Source organism: Hyperolius riggenbachi, chromosome 3, assembly GCF_040937935.1.
Source record: "Hyperolius riggenbachi isolate aHypRig1 chromosome 3, aHypRig1.pri, whole genome shotgun sequence".
Lineage (NCBI taxonomy): Eukaryota > Metazoa > Chordata > Amphibia > Anura > Hyperoliidae > Hyperolius > Hyperolius riggenbachi.
The window spans coordinates 67,898,086-67,915,830 of record NC_090648.1 but is presented as its reverse complement, the minus strand read 5'-3'; the positions used below and the strand labels follow the sequence as shown (position 1 = coordinate 67,915,830).

The 17,745-nt window shown below is 44.9% G+C and overlaps 1 long non-coding RNA gene across 6 annotated transcripts in view; it reads right to left on the bottom strand.

Moving 5' to 3' along the window:
• The window catches only part of LOC137562716 (uncharacterized), a 258,806-nt gene that overhangs the window by 228,522 nt on the left and 12,539 nt on the right, over positions 1–17,745 (bottom strand). For all 6 annotated transcript variants that reach the window (XR_011030171.1, XR_011030169.1, XR_011030173.1 and 3 more), the window contains exon 2: positions 4,622–4,790. This is a non-coding gene — a long non-coding RNA (uncharacterized lncRNA). The remainder of the gene's footprint in view (positions 1–4,621; positions 4,791–17,745) is intronic.

Below are 17,745 nucleotides of genomic sequence, written 5' to 3'. Positions count from 1 at the left end.
GGTGGGTTTCAATTGGTCCACATTCAAGCTGCATATACTGTATTTGTTTTAAGAAGTCTGTATAATCGTGAATCCACTCAGAATTATTATTAATTTATAAAGTGCAAACATATTCAGTGGTGCTGTACAAAGAAAGAAACAAACCTGGGTAACACACCTAGCCACTCACTCCGCTCCTCCAATGAACTTCGCCTGACCGCCCCCCACATCACCCGGTCCCATGCACGCCTCCAGGACTTCTCAAGAGCTGATCCAACACTATGGAACTCCCTACCTCCCACCATTAGAGTTATCCCTTCCTTCCAAATATTCAAGAAGGCCCTCAAAACGAACCTTTTCCACTCTGGCCTACCCCCCCCCCCGACTAGTGCTCTAAACCCGCAGCTGACCTCTGGTCCCCTACCTTTTGTGTCCCTACCTCTACCTCTAAGCCTTCGGCAGGGTTCTCCTCCTTATTTCTCCTACCTGTTCATGCACCTCCATTACCGTACACCCATCCTATGGATAAGCATTACCTTGTACTTGTACTGTGCTGCGTGATCTGGTTTGCATCTATTGACTTATTGCTGTATGTCGCCCCTAAGTATTGTCTGTAACTTTAACTAATGTCCAGCATAAAATAAATAATAATGGGGTACAAAATAATACAGACCATGGTATACACCAAATATAAACACTGGTACAAAAATCAAGAATTGGTAATAACAGTGACAAATGTAACATGATAAATAAAATGTGTAACTGTCACAGGAGCCCTAGTGGCTGACCGCACTTAGCCTTCTAAACGGTGCCAGCGCACGGATCGTGCGAACTCTGGTCGCAGTCAATGCGCAGGAACCGTTAAGAGTTAGACGCAGACAAACCAGAAGGGAGCCTGTGAGATACGGGTGATTACAACTTCACCCACTGGTTCAGAGTAAACTGCCACCACCGCGGCTACCATGGGACCGTGGAGCCCACTAACTGACTAGTCCTGCGAATAAAACGGTTAAACACACGATATTCTGTCTAGCCAACAACAAACAAACAGTAGCGTATCTTCAGAGACCCGGGATCAGTTCTGTGTGTGCTGATAAGCAGGGTAGCGGACAGTGAATGACTTGGAGAAAGTCGTTTATTCACGCAATATAAATAATTAATATATACAGACAATTATTAAAATCAACAATTATTAAAACAGTAATAGCCAGTATAAAAAAATAAAAGAAGGGAGAAAAATACTTAGTTCCTGGAAAGATGTCCTTTTTGTGGGAAAATCATAAAGTTCTTGGTTTCAATCAAAGTTCAGCAGAATTCTTTGTTCCAGGTTACAGAAGAGATGGCCATTTAAGATGGCCGCCAGCACATGTGTCCTTTGTTTCAGAGCTTCATTCAAAGTTCAGCAAAATGGCCACCAGCCCTATGTCCTCTGAGCTGGCAGCAGGATGTTCTCTTATGGATGGAATGGGAGGACTCAACCCCGCCTGCTGGCTCTGTGCTTTTGATGAAGCTGGTTTGGGGGTGTGGCAGTGCCAGCCCCCTCTGAGCTACCAGCAAATGACAGTTCATTCCCTCTGAGAGATTTTAGAGCTAAACTTATGAATTGCTGTAACTCCTGAACCATACACGTTACATTTAGGGGGGTAACAGCTTCATACTTGGAGGAAAATACAGATTAATATGATATCCGACATGGCTAGTGCAGCAGATCAGGGTCCTGGGTAGATTCATACCTGGGTTGTAGGGGCCCCGGGCCCCTCTCAACTGGTATCAAGAGATCCAGCATGACCCTACGGATCCAATGATACCGCTCTCATAACCACCCTATTTATTGTATTCTGTAAATGGGCAAAATATTATATAGTACATTCATTTCTTCCTGCTAAGGCTGGAGTCAGCCTGACTGGAGTCCAGCTGTGTCTGCTTCTTGGGATCTCCTTTTTTTGAAAGGCCCTGTTGGCTCCTTCAATTAACATCTGAATGTGAGATCAGCTAGGTGTCACCTGGTTCCCAGAACAGAAAGGGGAATTATGCCTTCCACAGGAATATGTCCAAGCTAATTAACACCTCCCCCCCAGCTAAGACAGATCCCCCAGCTGTTCCTAGGCAGAGGGATACTACACATCAAATCTTGGTTCTATTGATCTAAAGCGCAATCGATGCAGGGAATCGAGTGCGATCGTTCTTTTCTTCACGGGCGGTTCCAGGACGCGCCTGCGGCCCCGCAACCGTCTGTGACAGTAACAAATTCCGAGAAACAACAGTGTGAGAGCCCAGCCCTTATGAGATTATACTAAGGGAATAGGGAGGAAACAAGAGTTGGGGTATAGTATACAATATGCATACCTAGTGGAAGTATGTTTTTAGGTTATCTAGTAAGGAGTACAACTTGGCCAGAGGTTGAAGGTAGAATGGCCCATGTTAGAGCATATGCTTGCCAGAAAAAGTGAATTTTGAGAGAGTGCTTAAAGATTTCAAAGGTTGGAGAGTAACAGATGTGTTTTTGAAGGGGATTCCAGAAGAGAGTGAAGCACATGAGAAATCTTCTATATGTGAATGCGAGGGGGTGATTCTAGAGGAGGTCAGAAGGAGGTGTGCAGATCTGAGATTGAAGTTGGGTTGGTATCTGGAAACCATTGAGGAGATGTGCAGGAAAGAGAGATTGTGGAGAGCTTTGTAGGTAAGAGAGATTGTGGAGAGCTTTGTAGGTAAGAGGGATTGTGGAGAGCTTTGTAGGTAAGGGTTAGGAGTTCGAAATTGATCCTCTGGTTAACTGGCAGCCAACAAAGAGCTTGACAGAGAGGAGCAGGAGATGAAGAGCGAGAGGAATGAGTGGAGCAGCCAAGTTCAGTGCAGACTGGAGGGGTGCCTTTCGGTTAGTTGGTAATCCACAAAGTAGTATATAACAATATTCCAAAGGTGACATTGTAAGAGCATGTACTAACATTTCAGTATACGACTATATACACTGGGGCTAGATCAGTGTTCTGCAAACTTGTCTCTCCAGCTGTTAAGGAACTACAAGTCCCACAATGCATTTGCCTTTATGAATCATGACTGTGGCTGTCAGACTCCCACAATGCATTGTGGGACTTGAAGTTCCTTAACAGCTGGAGAGACAAGTTTGCAGATCACTGGGCTAGGTGGTTATAAAAGCTTGCACACACTTACAATCAAAGCCATTCGACATGAAAAATCTCACCTAGGCCCTCCAACAGTCATACAGGAAAATGTGTGCCCATGGACTGTAAAGGAGCACAAAGAAATGAAAAAGAATCGATGGGGAAGAGGACCCATCATGTAATTTGTTGGATGTGGTCTATCCAGCCATCCATATCCATATATTAAATGTAATTCCAGCACTGCAGAGCTTGAGGATGACTGCTTATGATGTCGCTGACTCACACCTTCCTCAATGGTCCAAGGCACTAGAAATTTTCACCACCCAAAGACTAAAATCACCCCTGACTGTGCTGCAAAAGGAGCAGTGACTGGGTAGTGTGGTGGTTAAATACACCACCAAATACACAATTGCCGTAAATTTGTTAGTATGTACATAAATCCCACGAGCAAATCCAAATTTTGGTTTCAAAGCTCCTGCATGGTATGAACTGATGTTGGTACCACAATCTGTCTTTTACAGCACACCTTCACAGCCTTGACAGGGGAGGGTTCAGAACATCCTATACAACTGTGTGCATGGTAATCTTGCAAGGCTGTCCGTAAAAACAATCAACCAACAAGATTTCTCTATTGATTACGTCCAATTTTTATTAGGTGTGTACCAAGCTTTAGTTGTTGGCACTCTCACCTTGCAGCTCTACAGTCTAGGGTCCTGGTACCCAACCTGGAGCCCTTGAATATCTAACATGGGACCACTTTAAAGAACAACTGAAGGGAGAGGTACTGTATATGGAGGGTGCCATATGAATTTCCTTTTAAACATTACCAGTTGCCTGGATATCCTGTGGATCCTCTGCCTCTAATGCTCTTAGCCATAGACCCTGAACAAGCATGCAGCAGATCAGGTGTTTCTGACATTATTGTCAGATATGACAAGATTAACTGCATTCTTGTTTCTGGTGTGATTCAGACACTACTGCACTACTGTGGGCTATTCTGAGGTGAACGGTGACTAGTTATCAGCTTTTTTTATATTGGAAATGGGCTTGTTTTTAAAGAGGAACTCCAGTGAAAATAATGTAATAAAAAAGTGCTTTATTTTTACAATAATTATGTATAAATGATTTAGTCAGTGTTTGCCCGTTGTAAAATCTTTCCTCTCCCTGACGTGGTGACATTTTTTACTGCTGGCAGATGTCAGTGGAAGGAGATGCTGCTTGCTTTTTTGGCAGTTGGAAACAGCTGTAAACAGCTATTTCCCACAATGCAATGAGGTTCACAGATAGACAAACTGTCAGGACCATGGTCCTGTCATCACACTGTGGGAGGGGTTTCACCACAATATCAGCCATACAGATCTCCCCCCGATGATCCATTTGAGAAAAGGAATAGATTTCTCATGGGAAAGGGGGTATCAGCTACTGATTGGGATGAAGTTCAATCCTTGGTTACAGTTTCTCTTTAAGGTAATTGAAAAGGGTATTAGGATAATTTTGAAATAAAAGTTGTTAAATCTTACATTACTGTCTGGAGACACTTCTGTCAGTGGTGATCCATCATCATTTGTGCGTTTAGGCGTCTGACAGAACTGTATTGCTCACTGTGTCCTCATTGTATCACACTTGGAGTCATCGGTAGCGAGAATTGAAGGGAATCTCTGCAATGGAGGTGCACACTGCAAACCAATCCTGTAAGAAATAGATAATATATAAGTATTGGAGTTTGTAATCTCCTGAGAGCTCAAACTACCTAGAAGCCGACAAGATAACAGCAATAATGATAATATTATTATTGTTATTAGCATGCATACCATACCAGGCCACTGTGTTGACACATGGGAGAAGGGACTCTATGATACAAGTCAAAGTTCGGTTTTCTGTTTGCAAACAGCCTGGATCAGATAAAAGTCAGCCGATACCTATAACTGTGCGGAGTTCAAGTTCACTCACACTTCAACTGATCATCTGACTGCTCGTACCATAAGCTCTCCATTTTACAGCTCTCCTCTTTACAATGATATAAGCTACAATGTCATCATCATAACATAGGCATATCACTTCAGTGCATGTCGTTATCACACCGTATTACCGCTGTCACTGCTGTTATCACAAATTCAGCTTAAAGGGATACTGTAGGAGGGTCGGGGGGAAAAGGAGTTGAAGTTACCCGGGGCTTCTAATGGTCCCCCGCAGACATCCTGTGCCCGCGCAGCCACCCACCGATTGCTCTGGCCCCGCCTCCGGTTCACTTCTGGAATTTCAGACTTTAAAGTCTGAAAACCACTGCGCCTGCGTTGCCGTGTCCTCGCTTCCTCTGATGTCACCAGGAGCGTACGGTGCAAGCACAGACCATACTGGGCCTGCGCAATACGCTCCTGGTGCCATCAGCGGGAGTGACGATACGGCAACGCAGGCGCAGTGGTTTTCAGACTTTAAAGTCTGAAATTCCAGAAGTGAACCAGAGGCGGGGCCGGAGCATCGCTGAGTGGCTGCACGGGCACAGGATGTCTGTGGGGAACCATTAGAAGCCCCGGGTAACTTCAACTCATTTTCCCTTGACCCCCCCTACAGTGTCCCTTTAAAGTGTACTAGAACCAAGTAAAATGATTTAAAATAAACACAATGGGCTTGATTCACAAAGCGGTGCAAAGTGTTTGCACGCCTGTGAAAAGCCCTTTATCACGCCTAAACTCAGTTTAGGCGTGATAAGAAGAAACTCACGCGATCTCCCGCGCGCAAAGTTTTGCGCGCGTAGCGCACCGTGCTGCGCGCGCAGTGTACCATGCTTCGCGCACAGCGTCCATTGAGCCCTATGGGACTTTGCGCGCGGGAGCTTCGCGCGAAGAGCAGCACAAATCGGTGATAACTCAGCTTTGCACGGCTTATCACGCCTAAAGTCTTTTAGGCGTGATAACTGAGTTATCACCGCTTTGTGAATCAGGGCCAATGTACCTGCAAATGAATATTACATACTTACCTTGCCATCAATCACTATTTTCTTCTTATAACAATTCCTTCCAGTTCTAACAACATTTTGTCAGAACTGAAATATGTCAGTTATAACGGAAAGGACAACTGGTGTGCAAGTAATGTAATGTCCATGTTTCCCTATGGCTCAAGTGGGCGATATTACAGTTTAACAGTGTGCTGACCAGGAAGCTATTATGGGTAATGGCCATTTTAAAAATGGGAGAGAAAGACTACATGGGAGGTATGTATGACGTGTATGTTTAGTTTGACTTTTCATTTTTAAAACAAAATCTGAAATGGCTTTATAGCCACAGAGCAAAAAGCAGTGCGGGAGTGGATTCTACTACTGTGCAGGTGCGGACCATACTGATACCTGCGCAGTATGGTCACGATCGTACATTGAGGGAAATATACAGTATTTATATATATTATAATATAATAATATTGTCGAATATATTCAGAGGGTCCTAACGTAGAAATGGAGCGGTGTAAGATTGGGGAAGCCTCTGGATTAATGAGGAAAATGACAGACAACACACAGGTATGTGGATCCAGCATAAATATACCTCTGTGCTCACTGTAGGTAGCTTTGCGTCAACTCAGGTATACTTTAAAGAGGAACTGTAACCAAGGATTGAACTTCATCCCAATCAGTAGCTGATACCACCTTTTCCCACAGGAAATCTTTACCTTTTCTCAAACGGATCATCAGGGGGCTCTGTATGGCTGATATTGGAGTGAAACCGCTCCCACAGTGTGATGTCAGGAGCAGGGCCGGATTTCTGGCAAGGCCACATAGGCCATGGCCTAGGGCACCAGAAATTTAGGGGCGGCTCAGTGAGGGGCAGTAAAGCTGTTTTATGCAGCCATCCCTATCTACAAGGACAGCTTTAACCTTTGAACTCTCTGTCCTGTACTTGTGTCATCCCTGCAAGTCCTGTAAGCGCTATCCTGCAGGTACACATCAGCCTAACTCACATGGAGACACAATGGGTCCATCATTAATGAGATGGCAAACATAACATAAAAGTTGTTAAGGAAAACTTAACTTATAATCTATACGCATATTACTGAAATAGCTATTGGCTTCAATTCATCAAAGGGTGTTCGATAACAAAATCCCAGTCCTTAAAATACCGCATTCGGTATTTTACACTTCACTGTGCTAATTCATAAATATTTTCCCATGTGTGGTAGAGGTTCGTTAAGTTACCGAAGTACTACGGCTTCAGTTCATCAAAGGCTGTTAGATAACAGCAGAGCAGTGCAGAGCAGCTTGGAATGTCTCTGTGTTGTTACAAGCTGATAACAACAGAAGGCATCCAGACATCCCTTTATGTAAACGTGTTATATTTACTGTTACTTATACTGCCTCTGCTGCTCTGAATCTGTCCATCAGTGTTTCTTAACATTTTACTTATTTGCCACAACGTAGATAAACTTCCTGGAGACATTACAAATGCCATGCTTGGTGATTTCACCACTTGCATCTTTGCATATTCAAACAGGGACTCAAAGGGTTAAACGACCGAAGGGAATCTGGGGATATATTTTGTCCGTTCTCTCTGCTCACTGCCTGGGGGGTCTGAAAGTTTGTGTGAAGAAGCCTGTGACCTATCAGCACCTATCAGCGGCACTTGCAGGAGAACAGGGGCTGTTTCTATTGGCTGCCTGCTCCTGTTAATCATGAAAACATTCACACAGAAGGCTTTCGAAGCCTGTAACGACAGGGGAGAGCTGGAGATAAACACCGAATGTGCTAGCGAATGTGGTAACCTTGATGAATTAACATTTACTGACATTTGCTGACATGTGTTGAGCACAAGTCGGTAATTTATCTCATTGCTCTGTCATTTCAGCTTCTCATTCGGTAACAGCTTTGATGAATTAACATTTTCTTAAGTGCTCCGTTAACTCAGCTGTTTTCAGCATTACCGAATGCGGTAATGCTTGATGAATTGAAGCCATTGTCTGTGACATCCAATGATAGAAAGTAAGTAGATTTCTCATTTGGGGCACACAGAGACAACAACCATACAGATGGTATACTGTAGTTGGCCTTGGGCGGTAAAAAGTACAAATCCGGCCCTGGTCAGGAGCATGGTGCGGACATCACACTGTGGGAGCCTTGTTGCATTGTGGGCAATAACAGCTGTTTCCAACTGCTAAAAGCAGCATCTCCTTCCACATACATCACCTGCCAGCAGTAAAGATGTCACCACTAGTGATACATTTCAGATTGTAAATCAGGGAGAGGAAAGCTTTTACAATGGGCAAACACTGACTAAATGATTTATAAATAATTATTGTAAAAAAATTAAGCACTTTTCTTCATTACGTTATTTTCACTGGAGTTCCTCTTTAAAGGACAGCTGAGAACGATCTGCTCTGCTCTTGTGCAATTTACCTGGGATCCTTTTGTGATTGGTCTTATGTTGTAAAAGCAAGCGGATAATGATAGTTAGAATGTACCTGTGAGGAAGTGTTTTGTAGAGCCGTTAAAAGGCACATTAGGCCTGGTCTGTAATGCTGTGACATATTTTTACTAGAATAGCTTTGATAATCATGTTTCTCAGATATTAGACGCCAACTATAATAAAAGTTAGGTTTTATGATATTGTAAAATCTATTGGATAGCAAAATATCCTAATTGTCTGCATCACCACAGTGGCTGTTTTCAAATACCCATCGCAAGATAAAGATAAAAAAGGCACCTGGTTAAAAGGACAGCGGAGATAGCCACTATTAGAATATTGGTAAAATTACCAATATTCTACTACTTAACCACTTGCCGACCGCCCACAGCCCATGGGCGGCGGCAAAGTGGACGCCTAAAGGACCGCAATACGCCTTCAGGCGGCGCGTCCTTTAGGCATGCCGGGGGAGCGATCGCGTCATTGATGACGCGCGCTTCCCCCGGCAACTGGCTCCGCCCACCCGCCGTAACATCCCGCCGGCCATACGGAAGCGCCGGCGGGATGTTAACCCCGCGATCGCCGCTACAAAGTGTATAATACACTTTGTAATGTATACAAAGTGTATTATACAGGCTGCCTCCTGCCCTGGTGGTCCCAGTGTCCGAGGGACCACCAGGGCAGGCTGCAGCCACCCTAGTCTGCACCCAAACACACTGATCTGCCCCCCCCCGCCCACTGATCGCCCACAGCACCCCTCAGACCCCCCCCTGCCCACCCCCCAGACCCCTGTTTGCACCCAATCACCCCCCTAATAACCCATCAATCACTCCCTGTCACTATCTGTCAACGCTATTTTTTTTTTTATCCCCCCCCTGCCCCCTCCTGATCACCCCCCCACCCCTCAGATTCTCCCCAGACCCCCCCCCCCCCCCCCCCTGTGTACTGTATGCATCTATCTTCCCTGATAACCTGTCAATCACCCGTCAATCACCCATCAATCACCCATCAATCACCCCCTGTCACTGCCACCCAACAATCAGCCCCTAACCTGCCCCTTGCGGGCAATCTGATCACCCACCCACACCATTAGATCGCCCGCAAACCCGCCGTCAGATTACCTCCCAAATGTATTGTTTACATCTGTTATCTTCTCTAAACACCCACTAATTACCCATCAATCACCCCCTATCACCACCTGTCACTGTTACCTATCAGATCAGACCCTAAGCTGCCCCTTGCGGGCACCCAATCACCCGCCCACACGCTCAGATTGCCCTCAGACCCCCCCTTATCAATTCACCAGTGCATTAATTACATCTGTCCTTCCCTGTAATAACCCACTGATCACCTGTCAATCACCTGCCAATCACCTATCACCCATCAATCACCCCCTGTCACTGCCACCCAACAATCAGCCCCTAACCTGCCCCTTGCAGGCAAACTGATCACCCACCCACACCAATAGATTGCCCGCAGATCCGACATCAGATCACCACCCAAGCGCAGTGTTTCCATCTATTCTCTCCTCTAAACACTCACTAATTACCCATCAATCACCCATCAATCACCCCCTATCGCCACCTGTCACTGTTACCCATCAGATCAGACCCTAATCTGCCCCTTGCGGGCACCCAATCACCCGCCTACACGCTCAGATTGCCCTCAGACCCCCCCTTATCAATTCGCCAGGGCATTATTTACATCTGTCCTTCCCTGTAATAACCCACTGATCACCTGTCAATCACCCATCAATCACCCCCTGTCACTGCCACCCATCAATCACCCCTGTCACTGCCACCCATCAATCAGCCCCTAACCTGCCCCTTGCGGGCAAACTGATCACCCACCCACACCAATAGATCGCCCGCAGATCCGACATCAGATCACCACCCAAGCGCAGTGTTTCCATCTATTCTCTCCTCTAAACACCCACTAATTACCCATCAATCACCCCCTATCACCACCTGTCACTGTTACCCATCAGATCAGACCCTAATCTGCCCCTTGCGGGCACCCAATCACCCGCCTACACGCTCAGATTGCCCTCAGACCCCCCCTTATCAATTCGCCAGGGCATTATTTACATCTGTCCTTCCCTGTAATAACCCACTGATCACCTGTCAATCACCTGTCAATCACCCATCAATCACCCCCTGTCACTGCCACCCATCAATCACCCCTGTCACTGCCACCCATCAATCAGCCCCTAACCTGCCCCTTGCGGGCAAACTGATCACCCACCCACACCAATAGATCGCCCGCAGATCCGACGTCCGATCACCTCCCAAGTGCAGTGTTCACATCTGTTCTCTACCCTAAACACCCACTAATTACCCATCAATCACCCCCTGTCACTGCTACCTATCAGATTAGACCCCTATCTGCCCCTAGGGCACTCAATCACCCGCCCACACCCTCAGAATGCCCTCAGACCCCAGCCCTGATCACCTCGCCAGTGCATTGCTTGCATCTATTCCCCCCTCTAATCACACCTTGAGACACCCATCAATCACCTCCTGTCACCCCCTAGCACACCTACCCATCAGATCAGGCCCTAATTTGCCCCGTGTGGGCTCCTGATCACTCGGCCAAACCCTCAGATCCCCCTCAGACCCCCTTCCGATCACCTCCTCAGTGCATTGATTGCATCTATTTTCCCCTCTAACCACCCCCTGAGACACCCATCTATCACCTCCTGTCACCCCCCTAGCACTCCTATCCATCAGATCAGGCTCAATACAACCTGTCATCTAAAAGGCCACCCTGCTTATGACCGGTTCCACAAAATTCGCCCCCTCATAGACCACCTGTCATCAAAATTTGCAGATGCTTATACCCCTGAACAGTCATTTTGAGACATTTGGTTTCCAGACTACTCACGGTTTTGGGCCCGTAAAATGCCAGGGCGGTATAGGAACCCCACAAGTGACCCCATTTTAGAAAAAAAGACACCCCAAGGTATTCTGTTAGGTGTATGACGAGTTCATAGAAGATTTTATTTTTTGTCAAAAGTTAGCGGAAATTGATTTTTATTGGGTTTTTTTCACAAAGTGTCATTTTTCACTAACTTGTGACAAAAAATAAAATCTTCTATGAACTCGCCATACACCTAACGGAATACCTTGGGGTGTCTTCTTTCTAAAATGGGGTCACTTGTGGGGTTCCTATACTGCCCTGGCATTTTAGGGGCCCTAAACCGCAAGGAGTAGTCTAGAAAACAAATGTCTCAAAATGACCCGTGAATAGGACGTTGGGCCCCTTAGCGCACCTAGGCTGCAAAAAAGTGTCACACATGTGGTACCGCCGTACTCAGGAAAAGTAGTATAATGTGTTTTGGGGTGTATTTTTACACATACCCATGCTGGGTGGGAGAAATTTCTATGTAAATGGTCAATTGTGTGTAAAACAAATCAAACAATTGTCATTTACAGAGATATTTCTCCCACTTAGCATGGGTATGTGTAAAAATACACCCCAAAACACATTATACTACTTCTCCTGAGTACGGCGGTACCACATGTGTGGCACTTTTTTACACCCTAAGTACGCTAAGGGGCCCAAAGTCCAATGAGTACCTTTAGGATTTCACAGGTCATTTTGCGACATTTGGTTTCAAGACTACTCCTCACGGTTTAGGGCCCCTAAAATGCCAGGGCAGTATAGTAACCCCACAAATGACCCCATTCTAGAAAGAAGACACCCAAAGGTATTCCGTTAGGAGTATGGTGAGTTCATAGAAGATTTTATTTTTTGTCAAAAGTTAGCGGAAAATTGATTTTTATTGTTTTTTTCACAAAGTGTCATTTTCCACTAACTTGTGACAAAAAATAAAATCTTCTATGAACTCACCATACTCCTAACGGAATACCTTGGGGTGTCTTCTTTCTAAAATGGGGTCATTTGTGGGGTTCCTATACTGAACTGGCATTTTAGGGGCCCTAAACCGTGAGGAGTAGTCTGGAAATCAAATTTCGCAAAATGACCTGTGAAATCCTAAAGGTACTCATTGGACTTTGGGCCCTTTAGCGCAGTTAGGGTGCAAAAAAGTGCCACACATGTGGTATTGCCATACTCGGGAGAAGTAGTACAATGTGTTTTGGGGTGTATTTTTACACATACCCATGCTGGGTGGGAGAAATACCTCTGTAAATGACAATCTTTTGATTTTTTTACACACAATTGTCCATTTACAGAGTTATTTCTCCCACCCAGCATGGGTATGTGTAAAAATACACCCCAAAACACATTGTACTACTTCTCCCGAGTACGGCGATACCACATGTGTGGCACTTTTTTGCACCCTAACTGCGCTAAAGGGCCCAAAGTCCAATGAGTACCTTTAGGATTTCACAGGTCATTTTGCGGAATTTGATTTCCAGACTACTCCTCACGGTTTAGGGCCCCTAAATTGCCAGGGCAGTATAGGAACCCCACAAATGACCCCATTTTAGAAAGAAGACACCTCAAGGTATTCCGTTAGGAGTATGGTGAGTTCATAGAAGATTTTATTTTTTTGTCACAAGTTAGTGGAAAATGACACTTTGTGAAAAAAACAAAAATCAATTTTCCGCTAACTTTTGACAAAAAATAAAATCTTCTATGAACTCACCATACTCCTAACGGAATACCTTGGGGTGTCTTCTTTCTAAAATGGGGTCATTTGTGGGGTTCCTATACTGCCCTGGCATTTTAGGGGCCCTAAACCGTGAGGAGTAGTCTGGAAATCAAATTCCGCAAAATGACTTGTGAAATCCTAAAGGTACTCATTGGACTTTGGGCCCTTTAGCGCAGTTAGGGTGCAAAAAAGTGCCACACATGTGGTATCGCCGTACTCGGGAGAAGTAGTACAATGTGTTTTGGGGTGTATTTTTACACATACCCATGCTGGGTGGGAGAAATAACTCTGTAAATGGACAATTGTGTGTAAAAAAAATGAAAAAATTGTCATTTACAGAGATATTTCTCCCACCCAGCATGGGTATGTGTAAAAATACACCCCAAAACACATTATACTACTTCTCCTGAGTACGGCAATACCACATGTGTGGCACTTTTTTGCAGCCTAACTGCGCTAAGGGGCCCAAAGTCCAATGAGCACCTTTAGGCTTTACAGGGGTGCTTACAAATTAGCACCCCCCAAAATGCGAGGACAGTAAACACACCCCACAAATGACCCCATTTTGGAAAGTAGACACTTCAAGGTATTCAGAGAGGGGCATAGTGAGTCCGTGGCAGATTTCATTTTTTTTTGTCGCAAGTTAGAAGAAATGGATTCTTTTTTTTTTCTTTTTTTTTGTCACAAAGTGTCATTTTCCGCTTACTTGTGACAAAAAATAATATCTTCTATGAACTCACTATGCCTCTCAGTGAATACTTTGGGATGTCTTCTTTCCAAAATGGGGTCATTTGGGGGGTATTTATACTATCCTGGAATTCTAGCCCCTCATGAAACATGACAGGGGGTCAGAAAAGTCATAGATGCTTGAAAATGGGAAAATTCACTTTTTGCACCATAGTTTGTAAACGCTATAACTTTTACCCAAACCAATAAATATACACTGAATGGTTTTTTTTTTTATCAAAAACATGTTTGTCCACATTTTTCGCGCTGCATGTATACAGAAATTTTACATTATTTGAAAATTGTCAGCACAGAAAGTTAAAAAAATCATTTTTTTGCCAAAATTCATGTCTTTTTTGATGAATATAATAAAAAGTAAAAATCGCAGGAGCAATCAAATAGCACCAAAAGAAAGCTTTATTAGTGACAAGAAAAGGAGCCAAAATTCATTTAGGTGGTAGGTTGTATGAGTGAGCAATAAACCGTGAAAGCTGCAGTGGTCTGAATGGAAAAAAAGTGGCCGGTCCTTAAGGGGTAGAAAGACTGTGGTCCTCAAGTGGTTAAAAGGGATACTGTATGGGGGTCGGGGGAAAAGGAGTTGAACTTACCCGGGGCTTCTAATGTTTCCCCGCAGACATCCTGTGCCCACACAGCCACTCCCCAATGCTCCGGCCCCGCCTCTGGTTCACTTCAGGAATTTCAGACTTTAAAAGTCTGAAAACCACTGCGCCTGCGTTGCCGTGTCCTCGCTCCCGCTGAGGTCACCAGGAGCATACTGCGCAGGCCCAGTATGGTCTGTGCTGGAGGCCAGAGCATCAGTGAGTGGCTGCACAGGCACAGGATGTCTGCGGAGGACCATTAGAAGTCCCGGGTAAGTTCAACTCATTTTCCCCCGACCCCCTACAGTATTCCTTTAATTCTGATAGTAAAATATCAGTAATCTTTATTGATATTTTACTATGACCTAACCCTCCCTCTACCGATGCCTAAGACTCTCCTGTTGGTACCTTATAATTGGTTATAAAATAAATGGTAAATAGTGGCTATAAGCGGCTAACGCCCACTATTTTATCAAGCTCCTCAATTAATGTTTACAGCCTACGGCGGTGCTGTTTTTCACAGGGTCCCTCTGGCACTCTTTTTTACCTGCTTTGTGCCAGGCCCGTCATCAAGGAAGTATAGCTAATGCTCTAGCACTGGGCCGAGGGGGAGACCTCAAATTTCGTTCTGAATGTGGGCCCCAAGGGTAGCACTAAATTATACTTTGTGTGTATCTCACAACATGTTTATGGATTTTGATGCGGTGCTGTCTGAGCATGCTTTGTGTCTGTTCTAAGCGCAGTTTCATGCTGGTCCTTTTGTCTGTTGAGGAAATGGACCAGCAGGCAGTGTGGAAACAATAAATATAATGAAAGCACACTCTGTGTGTACAGAATACAAAGATATGAGCATCACTGATCTGGACATAATGTAACAGCCTCCACTACAATATAATACCGCCAACCTTGCCAAGGCAGAGGTCTAAACATAACAAGAGGAAACCACAGGAAGCAGAGGGCCCCTATGTGACTTTTCTGTGTTAAATGAGGAATCTGCAGATTAAACCCCTATTTAACGGACAACTGAAGTGAGAATATGGTGGCTTCCATATTTCCTTCCTTTTAAACAATACATATTGCCTGAAGCTCTGCTGATCTAATTGGCTGCAGTAGAGTCCGAATGACACCAGAAACAAGCATACAGCTAATGTTGTCCCATCTGACAATGATGTCAGAAACACCTAAACTGCATCAGGGTCTATGGCTAAAAGTATGAGAGGCAGAGGATTAGTAGGACAACCAGGCAACAGGTATTACTTAAAAGGAAATAAATATGGCAGCCTCCATATTCCTCTGGCTTCAGTTGTCCTTTAAAAAAATGTGATCCAGTGTACAGTCACAATACAGATCTTTATTGCCAGTATTCTGTCATTTTAGATTTCTAAAGCTGCGTATGTACGCACAATAATGCCAAACTTATCAATCATGCATGGATCATCAGAGCAACAGTTTGGGGCATGAGCGCTATACAGACTGTACCCTTCAGTGAGGGGAAAGACAAGAAGCAACACACAGCGAGCGGCTTCTGGCGGGGAAACATTCCATTCAGATCAATGGCCCATAGAGTTGCATTGGATCTAATGGTCCAATAATACATTTAGATCGATTTCCAATAGATTTAATTCTAAAATCTATTGGAAATCTGTTCCTAGTGTGTGGCACACATCAGATAGAATCCTGTCACAATTGACTTGACATGCATCTGACAGAAATCTGATGGTCGAATCTGCTGCAAATCTATAAGTGTATGGCCACCTATCTGAAGAGCTTTAGCAGACTAGATTCTTGACCGAGGTAGCATCAAACAACCATCTCTCTATAGCAGTGGTGGCAAACCTTTTCGAGACCGAGTGCCCAAACTTCAACTCGAAAGTTTCTTGTCTCTCGTAAAGTGCCAACACGCCAATTTGAACAAAAAGACCCTCCCCCCAGAACATAAGAGATGCGCCGAAAAAAAATGGGCGTAGCCATGACATTGTATGGGGGCGGAGCTAACATAATGATGTAAGAGCGAGGCATAAGAAAGCAGTGTTTCCGCCATGATGTGGTGAAACGAGGATTCGCATCATGAGTGTGCAGAAACTGTATGATGCTATTTATTAGTATACTGTAACCCCAAAGCAGCAGATATAGCCAACTATGACCATTAAATAATAAATGCAGCAGCAGTTACCCCAGACACCAGAAAATAAACACAATGTGGGCGACATTTCAGCAGAAAATAACGCAGTGGGCGACATTTCATCAGAAAATAACGCAATGGGCAACATTTCAGCAGAAAATAACGCAGTGGGCAACATTTCATCAGAAAGTAACGCAATGGGCAACATTTCAGCAGAAAATAACGCAGTGTGCAACATTTCAGCAGAAAATAACGCAGTGTGCAACATTTCAGCAGAAAATAACGCAGTGGGCAACATTTCATCAGAAAGTAACGCAATGGGCAACATTTCAGCAGAAAATAACGCAGTGGGCAACATTTCATCAGAAAATAACGCAGTGGGCAACATTTCATCAGAAAATAACGCAGTGGGCAACATTTCATCAGAAAGTAACGCAGTGGGCAACATTTCAGCAGAAAGTAACGCAGTGGGCAACATTTCAGCAGAAAATAACGCAGTAGGCAACATTTCAGCAGAAAATAACGCAGTGGGCAACATTTCAGCAGAAAATAACACAGTGGGCAACATTTCAGCAGAAAATAACGCAGTGGGCAACATTTCAGCAGAAAATAATGCAGTGGGCAACATTTCAGCAGAAAATAACGCAGTGGGCAATATTTCACCTGCAAAAAAAAGGAATTTACTCACCTGACAGAAGTCTCCTCTCCCGGCCGGCCTCCGGCGCGCAGCTCCCACGGAGATATTGCTCCTGCATATCTCCCGCACTGAATGCAATAGCAGGGCTATGGGAAAATGGAGCCAGAAGCCCTGTACTGGAGACACAAATAGTCTCCAGGACAGGGCTTCGGACGCCATCTTCCCGTTGCTCTGCTCTGCCTGCCGGAAGACTATGCAGGCTGGAGCGGGGCTGCGGGCTATGAAGTAATTGACGCCGCGGCCAGTTCATGCACTCGGACGGGACATAGCGCAGCAGCGATGGCGTGCCAGCAGATTCAGCTACGCCCAAAGGCTGCACAAGGGATTGGTTGGTATGCTATAATTATGAAGTGGTAATGGCTGTCAGCTTTCACACACACACTATAGAGCAGTGATGGCGAACCTATGGCACGCGTGCCATAGGTTCGCCATCGCTGCTCTATAGTGTGTGTGTGAAAGCTGACAGCCATTACCACTTCATAATTGTAGCATACCAAC